Below are 12,970 nucleotides of genomic sequence, written 5' to 3'. Positions count from 1 at the left end.
CACACATCTGAGAAGCCTACTTCTATAAAAAGATAAGTAAAATGTGTTTTATAACTCTCATTAAATCTACAGTAAAAGTTACATAGTAACTTTTCTTTAATAACTGCATTGCAATACTAACCAAGCACTGCAAACTTAATATTTGCTAAAACGTACTGCAAAAAGTAAATTTATAGGTACTTAAAAACAATTTTTAATTCTCTTATCTCCATATTTTCTTACTCTGTGGTCAACAGCGGTTGCAGAAAAGGTTGAAACAAGAAGCGTTGTTTCTATTAAGCATATTTTCAAGACTATAAATGTAAACAAATTGAAAGTAATTAAATTAATTGAGCATTTGGTTGTGCTGTTATAAAACAATTTGTAAACAGAACGGTAGATTACATGAAAAATATTTGTTTACTGTAATGTAAAAAGAAGAGACCAAGATAGGATTTTTCATAAATTAGCGGCCAGTGAGGCGTAGCCCGGAGGGATTTTCGAGTATAGAATAGGCCTATATATTAACCAGGGACCCTAAGATTTTCTATGTAAAATTTCAGTACAATTGTCCTATTACTTAATACGTAATTGATATCTTGATAGAGCAGTATAGATATCTTGTTTTATTAGTTGTAGAAAAAATTGAGCCTATATAACTACTATATAGCTGGTGCTATTGCTTAGTGCTATGACACATATGTCATGTTCCCATATCCAGGTGATAATGTTTATCAGCACTCACGTTGGATTCGATATTTAGATTTCGAGGATTAGTATAATCGGTGATAACACGCTGTGTCGGCAAGCATCTCAGATGGAGAGTTTTGTTTGTTTAAATTTTGCAAAGCTACAATTAAACCATTTTACTGATCGGGTCTTGAAGATGGTGCAATCAGTACTGTGTTGGGTCCATTTATTAATAAACATAGTAAAATTTGTAGTTATAGCTCTTCAAGATACCTCTTCAAGAGAAATGTGTAGAATAGAAAATATCTATGAAAATCTGGAAACATTTAAAGTAGACCTAATATTTTTTGTTTGAAGTTTATTTTTGACGATGGAAGGATTGTGAAGGAAACAGGTTTTTTTTTCCGGACATTTTGTTCAGTGAAACAAGAAATCAGTAACACCACGTTTCGAGATCTGCAATCTGATCTCTTCTTCAGGTAATACTAACCTAATACATTACCTGAAGATTATTACCTGAAGAAGAGATCAGATTGCAGATCTCGAAACGTAGTGTTGCCGATTTCTTGTTTCACTGAACGATGGCATATGTCCGGAAAAATCCTGTTTCCTTCAGACCTAATATTTCCGGTTATTATGTAATCAAGCCCAGAGAATATTGATGACAATATGGGTAAATTTTTACAGTATGTACCCGAAAGAAGGCTCAAGTGAGTAAGACTTTTTTCTGTTTAAAAATTTAGTTTTATTTTAAAACATGTAGGTCGTACTTAAAACGTAACTTTCATCAGTCGCAAATCATTAAAACATGTCTTCTCTAAACCCATAACCCATATACATAATGTAAAATTCACACTCTTAAGCAGTTTTTGTTTAGGCCTGATTACAAAGCTGCCTAAAATTAGTACTTTAAATGTCGATAATTTCTAGTGGAATTATAAAACAGTACTGTTTTCCTACCTACAGGGGTGTTATCTTTAAAGAAAACAACCATGGTGAAACAACGTCTACCCAAAATCCGATTGTATCATCTTAAGACAACAGAGTAAAGTTTTTCAGGTACGTCGACTTACTTACAAAATTCGAAGAAGGGGAAGCCAGCTCTGAACCAGCGTCTCCAGTCAAAGCAGGCAGGGGTAGCACATCTTTATATCTAGGCTAGTAAGCCTTTGACTCTTACGGAACCCCACCAACTCTAACAGTCATCTCCCGCAGTAGACTAGACCTATCGAACTACCCTTTCACCCCATAACCTTAAAATTAGCAGTTAGTGATGTGCCACTCCTGGACATCCATAAGGTTGCCCAGATTTAAGTGACACATCTGTTGTTGCTGTGCCCAGTGTGGGTTCAACTGGAAGGTATAAACCATCCAGAAGTGAACCCTCCTGGGGGTATAGACCTGTTAGATTGTAGTGAACTAAAAGTTGACCGAAGTGTTCTCTTGTTGCAGAAGGACGAGGTGAAGAAGGGCGTGGAGGTGGAAGGGTGTGGGTTCTGGGGCAAGGACCATGACTACCAGACTGTGAGCGTGACAAGTTCTGAACTCTCTGACTCCGACCCCGGAGACCGCAGTGGCGGCTGCATCAGCCCCTGCTGGCAGTTCGAGTCCGACAAACCTCCGTCAGCCTCTGATGAAGCAGATTACAGCACCATACAGTACAGCTCTATATCGTAAGTCGCCCTTTGAAACATGATGAAGCAGATTACAGAACAATACAGTATAGCTCTATATCGTAAGCCACCCTTTGAAACATGATGAAGCAGATTACAGAACAATACAGTACAGCTCTATATCGTAAGTCGTCCTTTGAAACATGATGAAGCAGATTACAGCACAATACAGTACAGCTCTAATCGTTACACTTTGAAACATGATGAAGCAGATTACAGCACAATACAGTACAGCTCTAATCGTTACACTTTGAAACATGATGAAGCAGATTACAGCACAATACAGTACAGCTCTAATCGTTACACTTTGAAACATGATGAAGCAGATTACAGCACAATACAGTACAGCTCTAATCGTTACACTTTGAAACATGATGAAGCAGATTACAGCACCACAAAGTACAGCCCTACATTCCAAGTGACCCTTTGAAACATGAAGTTGTCATAAAGTTTTTAATTGTCCAGTTTTATTTGTCTGTGTTCGTTCATAAATGACTTATCAGTATTGGAGAAACTACGGGAGTGCCGATGGCCGAGTGGTCTAAGACGTTGGGCTTTGAGTCCGAGTTAGAGATAGCGCAGGTTCGAATCCTGTCTGTGACCGTTGCACATTTTATCAGTACCATCGACCTTGTACTGTATCGACTCTCCCCCTTATTCTGTTTGATAAGATCCTCGCACAGGCCAGTGGCCCATGAGGACGGGCAGAATAAGGCATAAAAGGAGATCGGCTTCTCCTTTAAAAAAATGACAGTACGTATTGAAGACTACTGGTAACCCTTCACCCTGTAACTTTGCTAGCGTTTTAATTTTGACCCCAAAATCAACAGAGCTATTCCTTGGACCAAGAGGAACCGATGTACCATATTTTAGTCTCTAGGACCTTCCAACCAAGGGTTAACGGAACGACGGAAAGGCAACGACACGATTTTAAGTAAGGACCTGTCGGGTTAATAAAGAGCAGGCCATTTTTAATACTTGACTGTCTCATAGGTAGGCTTATAATGTATACATAATGGTCTGACTAAATTTTGATTACACCGGTTACAACAGTGCATCTTTATAAATATTATAGAAGAAAATTAGATGAGCCTCGACCAAATGAGTTTAAAACACAATAAAATGTACAGAAAATTAAATATTGATAAAATGATGTAAGTAACCCACAAAAAACAACTAGGGAACGAATACATTTCTTCGCTATAAATGTATTCTTTAAAGAAGATTACACCTTTCAGTTTTTCTCGAAAACGTTGCAACATACGCAAAGTTACAAGGTAGTTTCATGCTTTTAATTAACTACGCATAATTAATCAAGGTCAATTTTAATTATATGTTTCTAACTTCTGGGAGGTTTTCAAATTGTAAGCTATTACAACAGACTCTTCACTTATTGTAAATACGAATTAAATTCATTCCAAATCGTACATTAATATAAACGAATAAATGTTTCCGTATTGTATTCAAGAACCACTGCAATTAATTTCACCAAACAAATACATTCCATAATATTTTTTTTGTTATTTCAGATATATGAATCGGACTTCCAAAGCGATCGTGAAAGAGAAGTTAATACCTTAAAGGCTTTCCAGTGAATTGCTCTAGGCGGAGGTCTCAACACAAAAATTAAAAAAAAAAAAAAAAAAAAAAAAAAAAAAAAAAAAAAATGCCTCCCTTGTTTGTACATCATTGGAATGAAAATTAACAAACAACAAAATGTTTTGCACTAACAGTAGGGTTTTGTAATTGTATATTTGGTCCTTTTTGGATTTTTAGATATCCTTGATCAAAATTTCAATTCAATATATAAAACTTAAATCTTACACAAACATACAGCACCCACCTACGACTTTCTCACCCTAAAAGAAGCAAACAAATTTGATTTCCTCATCTTTGCTGGAGTTAAAAATTGTCAATGGGGGCTACCCTACTTTTACAGTAGACTCCCTCTCAACCGCCCTCGGATCAACCGACCATCGGCTTATCCGTCGCCGTTCCAGGAAGTGAGTTACATCTATTTTTAGTCGCATTCAGGAAAATATCAATGAACAAGTCACTACAAGTCGATGTCTCTACTACGTTAGTTTTCAGTTATCTTTTGTGCAATACAGTTGTGTACACCATTACTAATAGTTTGTTATGAAACGTTTTGTGAGTGTATTGTATTTTGCACAATTAAATAAGACAATGGTCTAGGTTGATAGTAAACAGCTGTAAACCTTAGGCTCATTGTGATATTTCATAGCCTAGAGATTGTATAATGTGATCTTTGTTTTAACCGACTTTTCCCTATCCAACCAAGCTTCGCTCCCGCTCGAGTTAGTTATCTTAAGATCACCTAAATTCCTAACGTTAAAACCCGTAGTTTATATTTTTCCATGTGGTTTGTTATATTTCCTTAACGCATTAAATACAAATTGAAAACTGAAATATTTGGAAATCGTTTGAATATGAAAAACTTTGTTTTTCTAAACATGTTTTCTTGTTAGTGTTCCATTTCCAGTAATGAATTATAAAGGAGGGATTTACCATTCAAAAATATGTGTTAAGCATTCATCCTATCAAGATATTAAATAATTAAGAAATTACATGCCCGTGCTACAGAAGTTGTCGAGGCCCGTTTGTTGTTAAACCTCTAAAAATTTAACTGTGTATAGTATTTTAACGATGCGCTTAAAAACTTGGGGAAGTCTCACAGTTAACTGTTATAAAACAGCGAATAGTAACGTTAAAAAAATTTTTACGCACATCTTACTCTCATTCAAAATTTCCTGTACAATGTGTAGTTCTTTGTTTGAAGGTTATTTTTGACGATGGAAGGATTGTGAAGGAAACAGGATTTTTTCCGGACATTTGCCATCGTTCAGTGAAACAAGAAATCAGTAACACTACGTTTCGAGATCTGCAATCTGATCTCTTCTTCAGGTAATAAATAACCTAATACATAATTACAAACTAGGTTAAAAACTACATAATACAAAATTTAAATTATGTATTAGGTTAGTTATTACCTGAAGAAGAGATCAGATTGCAGATCTCGAAACGTAGTGTTACCGCACTGATTTCTTGTTTCACTGAACGATGGCAAATGTCCGGAAAAATCCTGTTTCCTTCACAACGTGTAGTTTTCAATTACCGAACCAATTTTATTCCCCTGTCAATTCCAGATCATTAAGATACTTCGTCGTAGTAGGAAGCATTTTCTGGACAACGTATCAGTTTTGTACCAACTGCACTTTTCTTCTATAACGATTCCGGCTGGAACACGAACAGATATAGCGTGACTGTTGGAACGGCACTAATGATTTGACAACAATTTTGGACCGGTCGGTGAAAACGCTCTACGCACGCGTACTCTTAACGAGATCATCACTGACCATGACAAAACAGTGACACGCGGATCCGGGCGTAAGCAGCGGCGTATCCGGTGAGGGGCAGCCCCCCCCCCCCACAAGTCCGGGTAAAATTATTAAAAAAACTAACACTTATACGAACAACTGTAATGTTTCTTAACGAGTTCACGCATTTTGAGTTAGTTTTAAAGGTGAAATGAAAAATGATATAGTGATTAAGGAAATATGTACTGAGTGTTCGAAAAGCTGCTCTTCCACCTTAAAATTTTAATGATTGAGGATTTCCAAATCTCCTTTGGGAATTTGCAGCACATGGATAGCTTTTAAATGGCTTCCCACTCCACAAAACTGGGGGATGGGGGCATCCCAAAAACTAAATGGGATGGCACATCTCAAATTAAAGGTCTTGATGAGACAAAAACTCATAAACCAGGGAAATAAAATTCTGAATATCCCATTCAAAATGGACACTGTTGCTCAAGGTACTGTAATTCAAGATGGCCGCCAGTATATCAGATTCTTAACAAAGCAGATGGGTTATGTATTAAGAAGAGATTGTCCGAATTAATCTTATCCTCTATGTCATTTCTTTAAGTTTTTTTCTTATACATAGCATTTAAAAAAAAGATATCGAACTACCCCTCCCCCCCCCCAACAAAAAGCACATTTCACTAGCTCCAAGATCTTTCAAGTGAATGGGGTTTCGGTCCCGGAAGTACATTGACGGGTGACGGGCCCTAACACATCTTGTGTGAAAAGCTCAGTAAAACTCTCAGTTGAAGAAGATTGGTGACTACTTGTAACTACAAGATCTGGACTGCACCCTCTCCGCCTTTTACTGAAGTCCTTCTGTTACTCAGTTTAGCCATTCCTCGCACTTGTATAAGTAGCCTACCCGAGCTCTTTGTGCTGACACTGAAGTAAAGTAGGAAATTAGAACTAGTTATAATATAAACAAATTCCAAATGTAATAGCAGTTTCATTTATTTTTACTACGCTATATTATTTAGAAAAAGATCTAAGTAAGAGCGGCGAAGAAGAGTGAGACACGATGTGTACCACAATAACTCTAAGTCGACGTTGATTTAACGCATAGCCCTAAAAGATAATGTGAATTTTATTATTGCGAAATTAAAAATGGAAATTTATAACCCAGCCTTAATGTAGAAAGCATTAACTAATAAATCTGTTTACTAATTAGTAACGCACAGGATCGTCAGTACTTTGAGTATTTAATAATGTATCATAACACTAATACTTTAGATTGATTAATCGACAGGATACAGATTCGATAAAAATTTTCTAATTTTATATTTACGGAAAATCACTATTTTTATTATTGAATATCACAGTTAATAGCTGACATGAAAGTCGGTTACTTTTTGTTTATATGATTTTGGAATTTGGTACTACCACACACACACACACATATATACATATTGTTTATTTATATATATATATATATATATATATATATATATATATATATATATATATAAAGGGTGATTCGGTTATGTTACCGGCACTTTCTGAGCTTATTGTACTATAAAAAATAATGAAAAAAGGCAATTGCAATGAAATAATAGTTTATCAAATCAAATTTGACTGCCAACACTGATTGTGTAGACAAATAAATTGACGAAATAGGCTAGTATGACAGAAAATAATTAGTACGCTTAGTAATGTTTGAAGCCAAATTTAGAGAAAGTTTTAAAAAAATCTGTCCTTTAATACTTTAAGTGCCTTATTGTACATAATTTTCTTCAGTATTACATTTTTTATAAGTTTCTCTGTAAAACTTTATGTTTTTATTACCTATTTAACAAATTAATTGTACGTTGAACATAAAGAATACTTTTTCGAATGCTCTTTTTGTGTTTTACATAGTACATAAACAATAAGAGAGATGCATACAGTTGTAGAACAAACTTTATTCAATTTATCATGTTAAAAACCATTTAAAAAACTGCATTTGTCTCTAAATCCCACTTTTCTCTAATCTTTTTTCTAGGTCCCAGCAAATGATCATTTAACTTCGGGTACTAAATTGCGGGTGAAATCTTTTGTTGGGCGTTACTCAGTAACAAAGAATTTCCGGACCTATGTTTACATGAACTTTTTTCATTATTTTTTATAGTACAATATGCTCAGAAAACGCCGATAACACTACCCGAATCACCCTGTATGCAGTGTTTTTGAAAAATTTCGAAACGCCAGTGGTTTTAATTATCAAACCATAGCAGATAAAATATGTAAACTTTGCACAGTTTTATAAGGGTATATTAACTTATTTTTGTTTGCAATAACCATCACACGAATAAATTGGGAGGGCGGCTCGTGGAGGGTGTTATAGAAATCCTATACGGGGTGTTTCAAAAGTCCCCAACCTCTTTTAACTTTCTTATGAATAGAGATGAAATGATTTATTTTGGGGGCTGTTTATATAACCAACTGAGGAGGTTTTCGACGGTTTGAACCCCCCCCCCACTTTGGGTATTTTGGGGATGAGTCAAAATGTTTAAATAGGAACCCCTAGCAAAGATTACATTTTTTATAAATTACCCCGTAAGTTTTGTCTGATCGAAGCCCATTAAGAAATCCTGGAATACCAATAGCTAGTTTTGCCATGTCATCTCTTATTATTTACCAGTTAGTGTGTGAGACACATTCAGACCGCTTTGACACAGTAACTGGACAAAACCTAATATATGCTATGTTAATTATGGTTCTTTATGTTTGTTGATTCTTGTAATAACTTTTTTTATGGATTTGTGCCCTGAGTTCTCAATATACGAGTGAGTGAATGTTTTATCTCCCTTACAATAACTTTAAATGTAATTTAAACTGTGAGGGTTTTATAAAAATGTAAACTTTAATTGGCCACTAAATTTGATAAGAGTAAAATTAGATACCTCTAGTTTGCACCATTCTTCTTCTTTGTGTAATACCTTTATAATGAGGTGTCACTTGCTTGGGGTTCCTATTTAAAAAATTTGACTTACCCCCAAATACCTAATATGTGGGGGTCAAAACCTTTCTAACGTTTAAAACCTCATCAGTTGGTCATATAAACATCCCCTAAAAAATCACTTCATCTCTATTCATAAGTAAGTTAATAGGGCGTGGGGGACTTTTAAGACACCCGGTATGTTGTAAGTAAGGGTCTACCTGAGTGATACCTCATTTTAAACACCTAAGTTAGTAGAGTTGAGTGCTTCTTCATCTCAAAAGGTTGATCTAATCAAGAATGTCGGCATATGGAGAGGAGTCGCTTATTTTAGTTCTCTCGCATTTTTTGTAAGGTTCGACAGTTTCGGAAAAACAACATGCCCACTTTCAAGGCGATTAGTTTGTCATTTAGGGGCCCAATCGGTACGGGAAAACGCCCGGCGAGCAGCGAGGCGGCGACGACGTATCCTTACTGCGTTCTATTAATACAATGCGGAAATAGCCACGATATTCAATTAGTTTAACTTATACTTTTGGGTTTACACTGTTTTTGTAACTATACAATTGTTTTTACTAATGCAAACCTGTTTCTGAAATGTATTTTATTTGAAAGTTTGTAGTAGTTTTCATTTTATCAGAGCATAATTGCCAGTGCCACCTGTAAACTTATCAGCTGTCGACGATTACTAAATCAACAAGGAAAAGCAATTATTTGTCTACGTGTCCTTTTATTTTATCTCGGGAAATCCTTGGAGGAAAAATGTGGATTTGGGTCTGTCAGTTGTTTTTACTCTTCATAGTTTCGAAAACATTTTGATACACAAGGCCACATGCCATCGAAACTGATTTTAAATACTTACAATCTTCAAAATTACAAACACTTGTGAGAAAACAATGTTACAAATTATGGAACCAATTTTATAATATGCGAAAAGGAAAAGAAAAAAGTTAAAAGAGAAATCGAATGACAGATGGAAACAGTCTGATCAAACTATAGTAAACTAGTTTATTGGCACGAGCTTGTTTTTTTTTTATTTTTATTTTATTTTATTTATTTTTTCAAGAGTTAATTTCATTTTAAAAAGGTGTGCCTAGTGAATTTATTTTTTATTATATTAAGATATCATGATGGATTGTTATACTATTACCCATTATATAACTTACCGTAACAATTGTTTTAGTTTAGAACATTTATCATTGTTGTCCAAAAATATAAATCAATTTATAATATATATACGATTGTATAGTACTCAAATGAGACATTTTGTTCCAATTGTTTTATTTTAACTTTAAAATTTGTCAATACGATCAAATTGGTCAAAACTGTTTAAAATTTAAATGTTTAGAATTTAGTAGAATTTGAGAGTACTTAAAACTCTTGTTTAACACGTCTAAAAAGTTCTTATTTAGGTGTGCTATTTTATCTTAAATTTTTTGTAAATTTATTTCGGCCTGCGTACTCTTATTCCAGCCGAAGTAGGCTAGCACCCGTATGCGTACTATGCCTGGCGCGCATGCCTCGCGGCTATGCCCTGAGCCATGCCGAGAGGTAACTGTCATTAGCATGCCCGCACTTATTGGGCCTGGTATGTCGCCTTCTATCACTCGTTGAATATTTATAACAGGCTTTATGACCGATCTGACCTCTAAGTATAACCTACAATCATGTGGTTTCACAGAAATTATATACCTCTTTCAATTTGTTGTAGGGTTTATTATGAGCTAAATCATAATGATTATAAACACTTATGTACTCACGGTCTAGATGTATATGATATATAAACAATTTCGTGTCACGGTGTTGTGATCGCACTCCCCTGAAACGGCTCAACCGAATTTTATGAAATTTTTTATACTGGGTGTACATAAAGTCCTGCACAGGTATAATATTTTCTGAACGATAACAGATAAATCAACAAGATTTGGTACATCAACACTACACCTAAAAATCTACTTTTTGAAGGAACTATCAGTTTTCCGTAATGTCATGGGGACGTCCCGCAAGGAGTCAGAAGGAAATCTTAAATAGGAGCATAGGTCAATATGCACATCATTTTAAAGGGCTTATCTAGCAGAGTTTAATGCCGCAAACCGCACTCAAAAAGATTGATCCAGCACAAAATGGCGGCTGTTCAAAGGTTTTACTTGGTTACATTTTTTTAGTAGCCATAACCCCAGTAAAGCAAAACTGCAACCACACGAATACTGCAGCTAAATTCTACATTATGCTTGTCAGTTGTACAGAAGTGAATTATGACGTTAGTTATCCTCAAGGGTTACAAATTTGGTCCTAATTATTGATAACGGGGAAAACCTGATAACAGTACAATTATAAAGCTCCTAATGCTTTAATGCTTGCGGTATTCCATACCGCAAGGTGATCAGGGTGTTCCTATCCAGAAAAATTTTCAAAAAGTAGACAACTTGTGAACAAACTGAGAACAATCATTAAGACATTTTTCAGTGATACATTTGATGAAATTATTTTGGTGGTTTGGTTGATAAGACTATCGTTACGTCCTTGTCCTTCCATAATCTGCTGTTTCGTTTTAATTATAAGACATTTAATGAGTACATTTTTACGTCAATAAAATTGAACTTCATATTCACAACATTACCATCTAAAACGATACTCAACTTTTGATGTTTACTCTTAAATATTTCATTATCGTATTGCAGAACTATTTGGGATCTTTCAAGTATAAAAAGTGAATACATTCCTATCGGTTGCCAATTACAGACTAGAGTTTCACGTATGTATTTGAGGTAAATATGAATAATGGTTGGGTGAAATTTGGGAGTGAGGTGTAGCCCTGTATCTCAAGCATCTCTTTAAAGGAATGTCCTAAAGACCAAAGGCAACCAAATAAGTGTTACAGTTTGAAGTTTCAACCACAAATACCACGCCTTGACTTTATCAGTAGATTGGTAGGTAGACAGCAGAAATCTAGTTCCTAGTACCAAGTGTCATCCCTGATTCCAACCAATCAAGATTTGGTCACCAGTCTCCATGTCATCCAAGGATTAGGGTACAAAAGTGCCAATTTAAAAGTGTCAATCATAAAAATGCAAAAATTATGAAATTCCAAATCTAATCAATGTCAAAACAACAATAGTCAAAATGATGAAGTACCGATCTTAAAAAAATGTTACCATAGAAACTTCAAATGAATATTTCTTGTATACAAATTTCGATCTGGTTTTACATAAACTTTTGTGTATTATGGTGCAACTTATAGTTAAAGGAAAAACTTCATATATGTGTTACAATGGGTATATTTATATCAAACTTTCGTCATCGGCTGCAAGCAAATACTGGAGGTGCAAATTCCATAGAGAATGCTCTGCTTGCCTAACCTCCACTCTCTATGATAGAGGAAACATTGTTGGGTGATAGGGTGACAATACTTCTGAAGGGTTCACAACAGGCTTCAGTTGCTAATGGGAAAGAAACAAGTCTCTATGCTTTCGTAATTGAAGTACAACATGAATAAGGAGATACTGAAACAATGGGGCAGCGTGTACGAAGAATGCCAAGTAGCCATTACCAAGCAGTGGATCGTAGAATTTTCATTATGGTAGCAAATTACGAAGTTTATAAATAAGATGGTACTTTACTTGAACATTAAAAAATTTAAGTTACCATCTCCACGTTTATACGTAAAAAGTGATCAAAAAATAATATCATTGTGTGTTTTTGGCACCTAAATTTTGGTATATTTTATTATTGATATTTTAATTAAGTGGCATTTAAGGCTTGTGGCACTTGCTGTCTTAGGCACTTTTAGTTTGGCACTTCGTTCTGGCACTTTTGTAGGCACTAGAGATAAATTGATCATACAATTTTATCTCAGAGTAGCTACAGGACTGCAGGTCTTTGACACCATTTACAATCTGTTATGTGTTTCATGACACGGACTTAGTGCTTTAGAGTAGTAAATTATTTGCTATTCTGTTATACCATGATGTTAGTTTGCGGCTTCGATTTAGGCATACCGTGTTTTCGGACAACTAAAATATACGTGGCATGTTCTCTTCTACATTAATAATTAATTTTCTTTATTTCGTACTTTTACTTTACGAAAAAATATACTACTTTTTTCACCTTACATAATTTTTTGATATCAGACAATGAATGTAAGTTATGTTAATGAAACATATTGTACAGTAAAGATGAATGGTTGGGGTATTTTTATTTTGGTCGGCGATCACCGTCTACAGCGCTTCATGTGGCAGAATGTTTGCCAGGCCAGCTTTAGTACCAGACATATTGCAAGTCTGGGTCGTGACAAATAAACTGGTGATTAATGAGTTAGGTCTGAAATA

The 12,970-nt window shown here is 35.0% G+C and overlaps 1 protein-coding gene across 4 annotated transcripts in view; it reads left to right on the top strand.

Annotated features, from left to right (window-relative positions):
* LOC124369909 (nascent polypeptide-associated complex subunit alpha, muscle-specific form-like) overlaps positions 1-12,970 on the top strand; it is a 183,801-nt gene that overhangs the window by 79,855 nt on the left and 90,976 nt on the right. For 2 of the 4 annotated variants that reach the window (XM_046828080.1, XM_046828081.1), the window contains exon 2: positions 2,122-2,342. The gene's annotated coding sequence lies outside the window, so the exon portion shown is untranslated. Of the gene's footprint in view, positions 1-2,121; positions 2,343-2,450; positions 2,467-12,970 lie in introns of those variants that run through there. The other 2 variants (XM_046828079.1, XM_046828082.1) reach the window with 2 other exon arrangements.

The sequence above is a fragment of the Homalodisca vitripennis genome, chromosome X (genome assembly GCF_021130785.1).
Source record: "Homalodisca vitripennis isolate AUS2020 chromosome X, UT_GWSS_2.1, whole genome shotgun sequence".
Lineage (NCBI taxonomy): Eukaryota > Metazoa > Arthropoda > Insecta > Hemiptera > Cicadellidae > Homalodisca > Homalodisca vitripennis.
The sequence above is the reverse complement of the archived record's forward strand: the minus strand, read 5'-3'. Positions and strand labels throughout refer to the sequence as shown.